At 34.5% G+C, this 15306-nt stretch overlaps 1 protein-coding gene across 7 annotated transcripts in view; it reads left to right on the plus strand.

The window, feature by feature from the left end:
• The window catches only part of LOC116756548 (sodium channel protein type 1 subunit alpha), a 164164-nt gene that overhangs the window by 117467 nt on the left and 31391 nt on the right, over window positions 1-15306 (plus strand). The gene's annotated exons all lie outside the window — the stretch shown is intronic.

Consider the following 15306-nt stretch of genomic DNA (forward strand, 5'->3'; position numbering starts at 1 on the left):
TTACCCCTATATTGCCCCTCCCCTCTTCCCTCTCCTCGCTGGTAACCACTAGTTTGTTCTTTATATCTGTGAGTCTGCTTCTTTTTCATTTATTCACTAGTTTTTTTGCATTTTTTAGATACCACATATAAGTGATATAACACAGTATTTGTCTTTCTCTGTCTGACTTATTTCACTTAGCATGATGCCCTCCAAGTCCATCCATGTTGCTGCAAATGGCAAAATTTCATTCTTTTTTATGACTGAGTTGTACTCCATTGTATGTATATGCCATATCTTCTTTATCCATTCATCTGTTGACAGACACTTAGGTTGCTTCCATATCTTGGCAATTGTAAATAATGCTGCTATGAACATTGGGGTGCATGTATCTTTTCAAATTAGTTTTTGTTGTTGTTGTTTTCAGATATATTCCTGGGAATGGAATTGCTGGGTCATATGGTAGTTCTAATGTTAGTTTTTTGAGGAACCTCCGTACCTCCATACGACATGGCTGCACCAATTTATATACCCACCAACAGTGTACAAGGGTTCCCTTTTCTCCACATCCTCACCAACATTTGTTATGTGTATTCTTTTTGATGATAGCCATTCTGACAGATGTGAGGTAATATCTCATTGTAGTTTTGATTTGCATTTCGCTGATGATTTAGTGATGTTGAGCATCTTTTCATGTTCCTATTGGCCATGTGCATCTCCTCTTTGGAAAAATGTCTATTCAGCTCTTCTGCCCATATTTTAATCTGGTTGGTTTTTTCTTTTTGTATTTTTTGATGTTGAGTTACATGACCTGTTTATATATGTTAGATAGTAACCCCTTATTGGTCATATCATTTGCAAATATTTTCTCCCATTCAGTAGGTTGTCTTTTTATTTTGTTGATGGTCTCCTTTGCTGTGCAAAGGCTTTTAAGTTTAATTAGGTCCCATTTGTTCACTTTTGCTTTTATTTCCTTTGCTTTAGGAGACAGATCCAAAAAAATATTGCTATAATTTATGTCAAAGAGTGTTCTGCCTATGCTTTCCTCTAGGAGTTTTATAGTATCCGGTCTTACATTCAGCTCTTTAATCCATTTTGAGTTTGTTTTTGTATATGGTGTTAGAGAATCTTCTAATTTCATTCTTTACATGTAGCTGTCCAGTTTTCACAGCATCATTTATTGAAGAGACTGTCTTTTCCCCATTGTATATTCTTGTCTCCTTTGTCATAGATTAATTGACCATAAGTGTGTGGGTTTATATCTGGGCTCCCTATCCATTGATCTATGTGTCTGTTTTTGTGCCAGTACCATACTTTTTGATTACTGTAGCTTTGTAGTATAATCTGAAGTCAGGGAGCATGATTCCTCCAGCTCCATTTTTCTTTCTCAAGATTGTTTTGTCTATTTGGGATCTTTTGGGTTTCCATACAAATTTTAAAATTATTTGTTCTAGTTCTGTGAAAAATGCCATTGGTATTTTGATAGGGATTGCACTGAATCTGTAGGTTGCCTTGTGTAAGATGATCATTTTAATAATATCGATTCTTCCAATCCAAGAACATGGTATATATTTCCATTTGTTTGTGTTATCTTCAATTTCTTCAATTTCTTTTTCCAAGTACAGTTCTTTTGCCTCCTTAGGTAGATTTATTCCTAAGTATTTTATACTTTTTGATGCAATGGTAAATGGGATTGTTTTCTTAATTTCTCTTCCTGATAGTTTGTTGTTAGTGGATAGGAATGCAACATATTTCTGTATATTAATTTTGTATCCTGCAACTGTGCCAAATTCATTGATGAGCTCTAGTAGTTTTCTGGTGGTGTCTTTAGGATTTTCTATGTACTGTATCATGTCATCTGCAAACAATGACAGTTTCACTTCTTTCCAATTTGTATTCTTTTTATTTCTCTTTCTTCTTTGATTGCCATGGTTAGGACTTCCAAAACTGTGTTAAATAAAAGTGGCAAGAGTGGACATTGTTGTCTTGTTCCTGATCTTAAAAGAAATGCTTTCAGCTTTTCACCATTAAGTATGATGTTAGCAGTGGGTTTGTCATATATGGCCTTTATTATGTTGAGATGTGTTAACTCTCTACAAATTGGGTTTTTCATAAATAGATGTTGAATTTTATCAAAAGCTTTTTCTGCATCTACTGAGTTGGTAATACGGTTTTTACTCTTCAATTTGTTAATGTAGTTTATCACATTGATTGATTTGCAGATATTGAAAAATCCTTGCAACCCTGGGATAAATCCCACTTGATCATGGTGTGTGATCCTTTTAATGTATTGTTAGATTTGGTTTGCTAGTATTTTGTTGAGGATTTTTATATCTATGTTCATCAGTGATATCTTTGTCTGGTTTTGGTAGCAGGGTGATGCTGTCCTCATAGAACGAGTTTGGAAGTGTTCCTTCTTCTGCAATATTTTGGAATAGCTTGAGAAGGATAGATGTAAACTATCCTCTAAATGTTTGATAGAATTCACCTATGAAGTTATCTGGTCCTGGACTTTTGTTTGTTGCGAGATTTTCATTACTTAAAACTATTTTATTACAAAAACCATCCATAATGAATACTTTTCTGCAAAAATTTGACATAATTTATACTCATACATTTTTATTTGTCTTGAGCAGGGCTAACAGGAACACTGATTTCTTTATTAAGCAGTGATCATCCACTGAACCACTGGAGAAAGTTCTATTTCTTCATACTCTGTCATTTTATATCTTCAAACACTGCATTAATTGAAAATTTAAATGTTTAGTAGAAACTTTAGAGATAATTTAATGCACTATTTCTCAAATTATGAGTCACAACCCTGTAAGAGTTGATAAACCAATTTATTGTACCACTAATTTAAACATTTTTTTAATTTAATAAAATAATGATATCAGAGCACATTGCACATTTAGGAAGAACTAGTGAGTGATGCTCTTGTTGCCTGTGCTGAACTATAATGCACTGCTTTTCTAATAGAGTACAACCACTAGGTCCACGGGTGTAGGGCCTGAAGTTCAGGAGTTCTTAAGTGTAAGAAATGCTGTTTCAGCTCTTTAAAGGTAGTGATCATGGAGTCTTCCTGACCTAGGCAGAATGTGTGGCTTCTTTTTTGGTTCTCAGAGATATAAGGCACAAAGTGTGGGTAATAAGCAACTCATGCTCTAGGCTCACGCATCTTACAAAGTTATCATATTATTATAACCACTGATATGCATGTATGTCTCTCCTTTTATGTTGCAACGTATATACGTGTGCATTCTTGGTAAAAAGTAGGCACTCAAATCAAACTTTTCCAGCTCACTTAACTCTTTTTAATAGAAGCAGTTTGAAGGCATTCACCACAGTTACTCTGATGAGAGCATTCTTGAAAATAAAGTTTTATTTCCCATCATCCAGACTCCATTTTTCTCTTGATTCAATCCAATATTGAACTTTGTTGTTTTTATCTTTGTTAAACATTTCACCTTGTCAATTTATATTGGGCTTCAAGGAAAGTAATAATCCCTTATTTTTTTCCCATGAATTGCTGTTGAAATACAGTTGTTTCTCATCCAGTTGGTATTTTTATATTAAATACTGAAACTTCTATTCATCCCCATTACATTTCAATTTCTTTCATTCATTTTTGAATCTGGCTTTCTATAAATATTCTTTTATAGATTATTGTCCCAATTTTCTTTTACCATGCACTTTTCTTTACCATGTCTTCCTTTTTGGTTAGAAATAAACCCATACAAAATTGTTTCTCTTCATTGCTCCCCTAGTCTTATATAGTACTCGCTTCATCAAAGCAAGGCACAAATCATAAGATGCTCTGCTTTTAGTGGAATTAAACTGAAAATAGATACCCCAGAAGATGAAGATTCTTTATTCTACATTAGGAATGCAGCCTATAATATGTTAAAGTAGCTTTGCCACTTTGATTTTTCTGTTTTGGCCTTTACTCTTTTGCCTACCTTAATTTATTCAACAGTTACCATGTGCTAAGAAATGTATTAGATAATGAAGGATACAAATGAGCCATGATTCTGCTTATATATATACATATATGCATTTAGAAAGATGACTCTCTTCATAATTATATATGTATACAAATACACATATACATGTATCCACACACATACATACATTTGCATTTTAGAAAGATAACTTTCAACCTTTAAATATGCATTTCCATACTGGAACATACCTTATTGACTAAAAATATTACCTGTCATGACCTCTGTTTGACCTATTCCATTTTAATATATTAATGTTTCCATTCCTGAATTTCAATAATGAGTCTTATCTACAATGGGCATTATTGAAATTATATTAGTGCCTTGGGTTAAAATTACCAGTGCTCATAGTTTATTATCCATTTTTGAAGCATTTGTTTTTAGACATGTGAGGCTATAATTATAAAGTTGTTGGTAATGGAGTATTCTCCGATGTCAAATACTGGGTTATATAATTCTATTTTAGCCACATACTGTGTGACCTTACTTGACTATCCAATCCTCAATTTCCTCATCTCAAAAATGGGGATAAAATCACCTACTTTTGGGGGAATATTATTAAATGAAATAGTAAATGTAAAGGACTTAGCACAGTGTCTAGCAAATTGTAAGTATTCAATAAATTGTTATTATTATTATTTCTAGTAGCATTCCCAACACTCTGTTCCTGGTAAGTTTTCTCTTAAGAACTACTAGTAACATATTCTACTATTTGTCCTTTTTTGCTGTTTGCCTTCTGCCCTCTGTCATAAACTGTTTTACGTTTATCTGGAGAAAGTGATAAATTTTGTATTTTCTGTCTAATTTTTAAACTGTTTTCATTAAATTCTTGATAATGGTTAACATTTAAAATATTTTAAAAAACTATTTTTCTGAAGGGCATTCCAGTAAGAGGGAATAAATGAACAAAAACCTAGAGCTATGAAGCATAGAGTGTGTTTAGAAATAATTAGCAGTTTGCTGTTGCTGGGACATAAAATCTAGATGAAAGTAGAGGCATAAGCAAGGAGCGGATAGTCTGTTTCCAGGAAACCAAGAATAGACTGATATGAAGAAACACTGTAGAATGGAGGCCGGTACTTGTTTTACTTCCTCCATAAGGTACATACTCATGCATCACTGTCCCCCCATTCCAGGACAAACTTGAGAGCTATGTTTTCTATACTTTCCCCCTTTTGGTCCCCCAAAGCAGAAAAGGCATAGCATGGGTCACATTTCCTCACCTATTTAACTCACAATGGACCTCAACCTTCAAAGAACATTCAGATAATCTAAAGTATTGTTTTTATTTTTTATTTTTTGCGGTACGCGGGCCTCTCACTGTTGTGGCCTCTCGCGTTGCAGAGCACAGGCTCCAGACGCACGGTCTCCAGACGCACAGGCTCAGCGGCCATGGCTCATGGGACCAGCCGCTCTGCGGCATGTGGGTTCTTCCCGGACCGGGGCACGAACCAGTGTCCCCTGCATCGGCAGGCGGACTCTCAACCACTGCGTCACCAGGGAAGCCCTAAAGTATTGTTTTTAAAACCTCAGAAAGTTTCTTGACTCATGGAAATAATAGCTAGAAATATGGGTTTCTACTGAAAAATAATAGTAAAGAATGGAGGCTTGGACAGATTTTGAGGAGTTTTGAAAGCTGGGCAAAATCGCTGAGACTATGCAAAAGACAAATAAAGTCATATCTCCCCAATTAGAAAGTAAGTTGTTTTTGCAATGAATTGTGTTTTATATAATTTTAATCCTCTGAAGCACCTACTGTAATGTTGGGTGCATAATAAGGACTCAATATCTTTTTGCGTTTGGGCTGATTTTTATGAATACTAGACTAAGAGTCTGGTGGTCTTAACTCTATTATGGGCAATCACTAACTCTATATTGTCCAGTTTCCTAATTTATAATAGGAATACATCTGTTCTGTGGTGCTTATAAGAATGTTGTGAGGATCTAAAAGCTGTTTAGAAGTTAAAAGGACTCAAAAAACATAAGGTAGTGATAGCTACTGATAGCGAAATTACTACTCTAATCTGTTTAAATAAATACTTTTAAAATGAATTATTAAACTTAGGCCTCTTTGGAATAAAAATATCATATTATTAAAGTAGTTAGGAAAAAGTACGCTTGTTTTTGCAATGAGTGAACTCCAGAGTGAGTAAAAATGTCATTCGAGTCTTTGTATACAGTTCATGTTAGTAACAGGTATCATTTGTTGGATGCTCACCATGGACAAAGCACTGCTGATAGGGCTTTACATGTAGTGTTATGTCATTCAGTCTTCACACCATGAGACAGATACTATTATTCCAAACTTACAGATAAGGAAATTGAACTCAAAGAGTTTAAGTAGCTTGCCAAAATCACACAAATAGTAAGGATTGATCCTGACCTAGAATCCATGCTGTCAGTTACAGTCTATGTTCTGAACCATTACATTAAATTTCCTTAACAATGTCTAAAAAGGTACTATCTTTGACCTCTATTTGAAATGAATGACACTTTATTGAAGACCTAAGAATAGGTGTCCACTGTACAGTTGGTGTTGACTACCAAGCCCTCATCACTGGGCACAGGTTAATGGTATAGCCAGGAGAATCTCAGTCTCCCTCAGTCCTGGAGGGACCTTTCCCTCCTCTGCTGGCCTGTAATTTGCACTGATCTGCTTCTGACCTGTGGAGTTCTCCTAATTACAGAGCGCTTATTCTTAGAAACTATGGTTACTCAAAGTTGTGCTTTAGGAAGATACCCTTCTGAGTTTAATTCTACCTATAAGAATCTTCCAGATAATTAGGAAACACTTCTATGGTTACATCATTAGCTTATGAAGCCTTTGAGAACAGGGAAAACACCAACCATGTCTTACTCACCTTAAGTCCACAACACATAAAAAATGTTTATTAAATGAATGAATAAATGCATAATGAACAGTTAATTCTAGATCCCATTTGTCCTCCCAATGATATTACCTGTGTTAAAATAATATTTACTTACTGCTTTGCCGATATTTTCTTATTTAATACTTTTATCTTTACTGTACATGGTATAGATTGAAGAACACATGATAATTTTCAACCTGTTGTACATTGCTGAATATCAGCAAATTAAATTTGTGCTACCACATAAAGGTCTACAGTGAATGCCTTATGTGAATAATAGTTTTAAAATGTGCATAAGAACAGGAATTAAGCTTATTTCATATCACACAGTATGGCCCACATTGATCACAGTGCCTAGCATAGAGTAAGTAAATGTGTGTTAAATAAAGAAATAAGAATAGGAAGTCTGATTAATCTTGAATCAAATGGATATATACCAAGACTTTTACAAATATCCAAGTTTACGAACATCATGATAACAATTTTCCCTGTAGAAAAATGTCAGACAACATATCTGGGGTTATTAAGAATCTACTGGGAGATAGGTATATATGCCTCCACACTTTTTTATCTATACTGTCTCTTTACCTCATGGTCTCTGATACAGCAGGTTTTGCCTCCATCTTGTATTACAGTTTCTTCTTCTCTCTAAGCCCTTACCACAAGCTTGTTTAAATGGTCAAGACTCTCTCATTCTAAAATAAAATAAAAGCATGTAAATTTTAAAAGTTATTCCTTTGATTTTATCCTTTTCTTAAGTTTCTTTTGTAATTTCTTCCTTGAATTCATTGCTGATCTTCTTTAAAAGATAACGTGCTCACTGTCTCCCATTTCCACTGCTCAGTCATCTTAAAGCATCATCTCTGGTTTCCACCTTTACTTTTCTCTCTCAAAAATCACCAGTGTTCTCTTAATTGCCAAGTTCAGTGGCCCTATTTTACTTGATATCTGCATCATTTCCTAATTCTTTAAGAGTCGTCATTCCCTGGCTTACAAAAGTCCAAGCTACTTTCCTCCCAACCATATGATCTCCTTCTCAAATAGCTTACAAGAAGCCTGAAGTCCTTCTCAACTTCTCTAATTGGAAGCCCCTCATCAAATTTACTGCCAAATCCTGTAGACTTTATCTCCTAAATCTGTCTCCAATCTTGACCATCCCCCGACTCCTCATCCTATTATTTCACCAGTATCAATAGAATTACCATCTGAAACACATTTCCATGGGGGGGAGAAGGGCAGTCTTTATCATGAGCAACTTGATGGTCTTGAGAAGATCTATTTCACCAGTCTAATATCTCATGGCTTATTTCAGTTCTAATCACATAGTTCCATGAAGTTTATACCTTTTGACTCCATAATTTCTTATTAGAAATTCTCTTCTTATCCCTGTCATTCTCTGCAAAATCTAGCAAAACAAAAAAAGGAACTTTGAGTTGTCTTTCAAGACACTGTCAGTTTATTCACTCAAACATATTGTTTGTTGCTCACGATACCTAGCAATTCTTATTCTGGGCAAGGCTCTGAGACTCCCCTAAGTAGAATTACTACCTGCATAACATGAAATGTCTATATTGCACTCTATTTCTCTGTTGTGTATCTGTCTATCCTACTTACTAATCTTGTGAGCAACTTGAGAACAAGAACTGTGGTCATATACACCTTTGTACTTCTAGTAACTAGCACTGTACCTGGCACAAATGAGGTGCTTGATCAATGTTAATTGGCATCATGTAAGTTAATCTCACTTTTCCTGAATACATTTTTATCAGTTATATTTTTTGAAAGTGTACAGATAGAATAAACTAAGCAAGCCTATTCCTAAGTCAAATTAAGTTAGCAGCTTAATCTTTAATGAAGCTTCTCCTCCCTGGGGAGAGGGCAGGGAGGAAGGAAGATGGAGGAGAAAAGAAAACAGTCAGAATTTTCGTATCATTGCCTGACAGATGCTCAGGGAACACTTTGTAGAGTCCCATCCGGGTATTGACTGGGGGTGTCCCTTCAGCCCTTGCCTATTTCCTTGTCTTGAGCTATATAGTCCCTCAGGACCATGATTCCTGTGAGATGGCAACTACTCTCCATGAAGAGTACTACCATCTAGCCAACGGATACCCAAACTCCCTCTCCCTTATTACACCTAATTGATCACCAGATACAACCAGTGCTACCTTGTCTTTGTCTACTCTGCATCCCCACCACCTCCACCCAAAGTCAGACCTCCATCATCTCTCAGTTTTACTGCTACAGCCTCCGAAAAGGGCTCCCACATTCATATTCTCCTCACTAGTCCAGTTCCCACATAATGATAAGTGGTCTTTCTAAAAGGTAAATCTGGCCATAGCTCTCTCAGCTTTCTAACCTTTCAGGAGCTTCCCATTGCTCCCAGTCTATACTTCTTAACATGGCCTACAAGTCCCTGCAAAAGTGACCATTACTGACCTTTCCAGCCGCAATTAATAGTACTTCCCACCCCTCCCCAGCCAACTACACTGATCTTTCGTTTCCTAAAACTCCTCATGCTTTATCAGGTTCTGATCTTCATTCTTGTTCCCTCTATCTGGGATATTCTCTTACCCCATATTTCTTCACCTGACTCACTCCCACCCCAACTCATCCTTCTGGCCCCAAATGTCACTTTTTTCTACCCTGTTCTTCTTAGACTGCGTTAGGTGGTGCTCTCAAAATACCCTATACTTACCTTATCATAGTGTGTAGCAATTGTTGCTTGTCTTGTCTTATTTTGAGCCCATTAGGTACTGGGCCTATTATATTCACTATTTTATTTTTTCAGGTCCTAATTTTGATGTTTAGCATATACTAATATTTTTTAGCCGAAAAGATCAAATATCAGCAATTACACATATTACAAACTATAACTGTTACGGAAATTGTTGCCATGTATCCAGTAAGCAAATGACATATTCCATGTGTTATCTTGTTCAATCCTTATGACAACCATGTAAAGTAGGGATCATTCTACAAATTAGAAACTTCAGCTTATGGAGGTCAAGATAACTGCCTAAAGTCCATAAAACCAGTCGTTGTGATTCAAACCCAAGCTTGTCTGACTCAAAAGAGAACTCTTCACCCTTTCACTGTAGTTATACAGTTCCCCTATCCAGTAGACACTTTAAAAATATTTGTTAAATATGTTATCATTTAACATTAAAAATTAATGTCAAAAGAATATTAGAGATTCTGCACTCATTCAGCAAAATAAATTTAACAATGGAAATTATTTGGTTTACAATTTTGCTTTCTAGCTTGGGAATTATAAATGCAATATTGCAATTTTTTGCTTCTAATTCATTTGCAATCACAATAATTTTCTCTTGGTCCATTATGTGATGAGAGGTTATAATACCTCCTTTGTTCCTTTATAGCTAATCATCTATATAAAAATTCACTTTTGACATACTTTAAAGCAGAATTCAGAGTATATCAGAGCTGTATTTCTTCACCTTTACTCCTACCTTAGGCAAGTGTTTGAATAACAGTAGATTTCACAATTAATAAGAAAATTTTATATTTATTAAATATGAATAATCCACCAAAGATTGTCGTTCCAATGTAAAGCTCGATGAAGAAATCATCTGAGTTGTAGGGATGATATGGGAATTAATGAGTTAATATTTGACTTTTCTAACTGCTCTGCGGAAATGCTAAATCTCAGTACAGAGTCTGTTCCTTTGATATTATATTGTTGCCTTGCTGAGCGTTTTTAATAGAAGTCATTTTAATTTTTAATATGCTTAGTGTACACTAGAAATATTTACTAATGCACAGTGTATACAATGAAATATTAATACTAATATTTTTAAGGTTGTTGGCATCTCAACTATGTATGATTTAAGATATATATCTTAAATATATATGTTAATATATATATATAAAACAGTAAAATTTCCACCTTTAATATAGTATATGCCTAGCTTTTAAAATATGTATTTTTTCAGAAATAAAAAATATATATGTGTATACATATATATACACACATATTCTGTATCCTTTTGACCCTTAAATTCCAGACTTTTTTTTTTTTTTTTTTTTTTAAGCGGTACACAGGCCTCTCACTACTGTGGCCTCTCCCGTTGCGGAGCACAGGCTCCGGATGCGCAGGCTCAGCGGCCATGGCTCACGGGCCTAGCCGCTCCGCAGCATGTGGGATCTTCTGGGACCAGGGCACGAACCCGTGTCCCCTGCATCGGCAGGCGGACTCTCAACCACTGCGCCACCAGGGAAGCCCCAGATTTATTTTTAACATATTTTTATCACATTATAAATTGAACTTCTAGTAAACCCTATAAATAAGCTCATTGTAACAAACCAAGTCTAAAATAAAAGCATAAACATCCTACGATCAAGTCAGAGAACAACAACAACAAAACCCATTTAATCACTTACTCAAAGAAATATTGTGGAGTGTACTATTTGCTTTCCTTTGTTTTGCTTCACCCTCAAGGTCAAAATCATTTACTATAGTACAGAACATTTTTAAAAAGCATGAAATGTTGCATAAATCCATTGAGGAGGAAAAATGCTCTTCCCATCAGGGTTGTAATTATTAAGTGGTTATTGAATGCCCTGATGTACAAGGCAAAGTGGATGCTTCAGATACGCTGTGGTTCCCGCATTCTCTCTGCTCACTTATTGTCAGCCTGCCAAAAATACATGGACAATATAAGTCCTTACAGAAATTGAGCTATTGAGAGTTACATGTGAAAATATACATATTTTTAAATGAACTAGCTCATTTGGAAATTAGTAAATTAAAGGTTGATTAATGGCTTAATAAACATTAAAATGGATATTTAAATAGTCTATTAATCTCAAAGACCATGAGAACCAATTGCTTTATTATGTGAATGGTGAATTTCAAAATAAAATTAAATTTCAATGTAAGAACAAAAAAAGGAAAAATTAATTGTCCTTACTGGTTTTTACATCAATACAAGTACTTTTTTGAGAATGTTTTAGTTTTGCTGTTATCCAATTTATTTAGTATTTTATCTGAATTCTTATCTCATGTGCTAATATAGAGATGGACTCTTTCCATACATCTAAAAATTCTTCCCTTTTTGAGTAATAGTGTTATTACTCCAACCAAATAAAGAACTCAGAACCGCATCATCTTTGATTTCAACAATGAGAAATATAAGAATATATTGATAAAAGTATATTGGTTGTGAGAGTTTTAATACCATTCTTTTAGTCTGTGATGAATCAAAGAAAAATTAAATAAGGACATTGATAATTTGAATAATATAAATAGCAAAAATGTTATAAATGTATGTTATCTCAAAAATTATATGTACACAGAATCCTTATTTTCAGTGGCCCATGGTAGTGATATATGTATACAAATTTCAAAGTAAGTCTCAATAAATTCAAACAAACAGACATTGTAGGGCTATTATACCAATAAACTCAAGATAGAAGATATCATATAGGGTTATTAGCTAATCACAATGCAGTTAAATGAGAAATTAATAATAAAATGATAGAAACAATATAACCACTTGAAAAATTTTAAATGTCCTCCCAAACAGTAAGAACTTTTTCTTCCAAAATCTATGAAATTGGACCAAGCAGTCACTGAATGTCTTACTATTAACAAGGATGATCAAGAAAGGATGAAAGAACATGACAAAGAACTTAGTTTGAGAAATTAGAAAAGGAACAACAAAACAAAGGGAACATAAATAAAGAGAAATTAATGAATTATCAATGTAGCAGATGATATTAGTATAGCACATGGTTCTTAGGGAAAAAAAATCAATAAAACACACAAACTTTAGTGTTGTCAGCAGAATCCTAAGATGATGCCAATGACTCAATAAGCTAGAGTTCAGTTTGTTAATTTTTTATGTATTTTAATCTATTTAATACATTTATTATTTAATTTTACTTATTAATGTTCTTTATTTAGCTCATCAGTCAAAACCCTTGTTGCCTCCCGTGCATTGCCTAGGCACACTTCAGTTCAGTCACTTCTGTATCTGTTTCATTTTGTGTGTTTTTCTTTTCTTTTTCATACTAATGCTATTTATTTACATTATGTATGGACTTATAGAAAAAACACTAACTTTTTTCTCTGGTTAGCATAATTTATCTAGAGTATATTAACTGGCCTGAGCCTACTTGCCTGTGGTTTGGTCTTTCTAGCATTCACTTGTCATTTTATCTGATGTCAGTATGACAAAGGTGGGGCAAGTTTCCCTCGCTAGTGTGAGAATCAGGGTCTATCAAGGGGGTCAGCAAGGATGTGGTTTACCAGGCTTCTTTTGCAAAATGTTGCTTTAGGGAGTTATTTAAACCAGATATGAATACTAACTTTAAAACTCGAACCTGTAATCATGTCCCATTCCTGAAATGTATACAAACTCCTTCCAATCCCAAACATTAAACTGCTTCATTTTGAAAATTGATACATACTTACATTAAAATGTGCCTTTGGGCCTCTTGTTCCAGTCTGGGTTCATTGTTTGCGGTTCTGCATCATCACTTTAGCATGAGCCACACCTGTAATTCATCATCTATGAGTCCAGTTTAGGTTTTTCAAAGAGGACAAAGATTTTAAAGAACCTTATAAGGCAACCTGAATTTAGCATCCTTCCAGAAATTTATATCCCAGATACCCCCCCCATTTTTTGGCCACACCCATGGCATGCGGGATCTTAGCTCCCCAACCAGGGATTGAACCTGTGCCCCCCACTAGACCACCAGGGAAGTCCCTAGATACCCCTTTTTAAAAATAATTATTCACGCCTAATTTTACAATAAGTTTTTTTATGTGTTTGTATATGTATGAGAGATTTGTCTTTATTAAGTTTATGCAATGATTTCAACTTAGTTTTTATGAATACAATAACTAACTTTGTTTTCAAACTCATTTTATCAAATTATGCAAGAGTAAATTCTGTAATTACATTAATTTACAATAGTACAGGTTGATTTGAACACAAACATAACTTATTTTTGATAAGTACACAACTCACCAGGTGGAAGAAGAGATGTACAGGTGTACTACAGTGTAGCCCACCTCCTGAGAAAATATCAGCACACCACTGGCATCAGTCATTGTGTTCTACAGAGAAAATGCCAAGCATCGTTAGCTTGGTAAGTCAGTTAGTATGGAGGTGGGCTAAATAAAAAGAAGTACGTGCCGAAAGAATTGTGCCGATAAAGTGTTGAAGATGAGAGAGTAATTATTCTTCTTCCACAATGATGGGCAAAAGCCACTATAAGCAAAAGCCAGAGAACATTAAGAAGTTCACCTTGACTAAAGGACAGCTTCTGTGAAAGATATAGATTTGGGGAATTTGGTTAGAAAGCTAATTTGGAGACAGAAATTTCATTTGGTAGTAATATCTGAAACAGAGGTATTCATTCAGTCACCAAATATTTATTGGGCATGTAGCATAATTCAGGCTTTGTGTTCCACAAAGGTCTAGAATTAGGTGAGGCGAGAATAAGGATGAACTTATTATTTATAGCTGTCCAAAAAAAAGTGACAGTAGTCAACAGAGAGTTCATAAGAATTTGGAAAATGAAACTGAGAGAAGAGTTATTTCAAAGGTAGAATTAAATGACTTTACTGTCAATATTTGAAATGAGTAAGACAAGGAGGTTTGAGTCTAGGTGCTGAAAGAATGATATTGCAAAGAATCGGAATCAGGAACTTGGTTTAAAAAGTAGGTTTAGGATAGAAAAAAGAAAAAAAAGACATCTTTAATTAAGAGCATGCTGAATTTAAGTGACACTAGGCACACTTCTACTTTCCTGCCATAGTCCAGGCAGATCATGGAATATAATTACATTGCTTAAGATGTGCTTGGAAATTAATTTGTAAACATCTAGAGATCACTTGTCTATACCTGGGAACTTTCCAGGAGCACATCTTCCAACTGAGTACTAATAATGGGCATTTAATCATCTTTTATATCCTTTTAAAATTTCTAAAATGTAGATTGATTCCCAACTGTATGCATTAAAGGGAAAATATGCTTAGAAGTAGAGTAACTGGTAACATATTACAAAGTTGGGTTATAAGACAAGAATAGATAATTTTAAAGAATATTCTTAAGAATAAAGTTGGATATATTGGCGACAGCTCTCATCTGGAGAAAGTCTGACCCAGTAAGACCTGGAGTAACTATACATAAAAAAAGGTATCAATTTATTTTATCATCATCTAGGCAAGCCACATCAGGGGAGGATATTTAGGGAGGCAATAAGTAGACATAAATTAATTTTATATTATTTTAGGTTCACATCAGTACTCACAGTTGCTAATTGAAAACTGAAATCTGGGTTATCAATAATATTTAGTAATGGATACAAAGTTTGATATGGAGCCTGATATTTAGCACTATGTGTGAAGAACTGTGATAAGCAAAAGCTGGATTTGTTCAGAAATTTTAAAGACTTTTCAAGCAGTATTTTAAAAAAAATTTCTC

The sequence above is a fragment of the Phocoena sinus genome, chromosome 7, assembly GCF_008692025.1.
Source record: "Phocoena sinus isolate mPhoSin1 chromosome 7, mPhoSin1.pri, whole genome shotgun sequence".
Lineage (NCBI taxonomy): Eukaryota > Metazoa > Chordata > Mammalia > Artiodactyla > Phocoenidae > Phocoena > Phocoena sinus.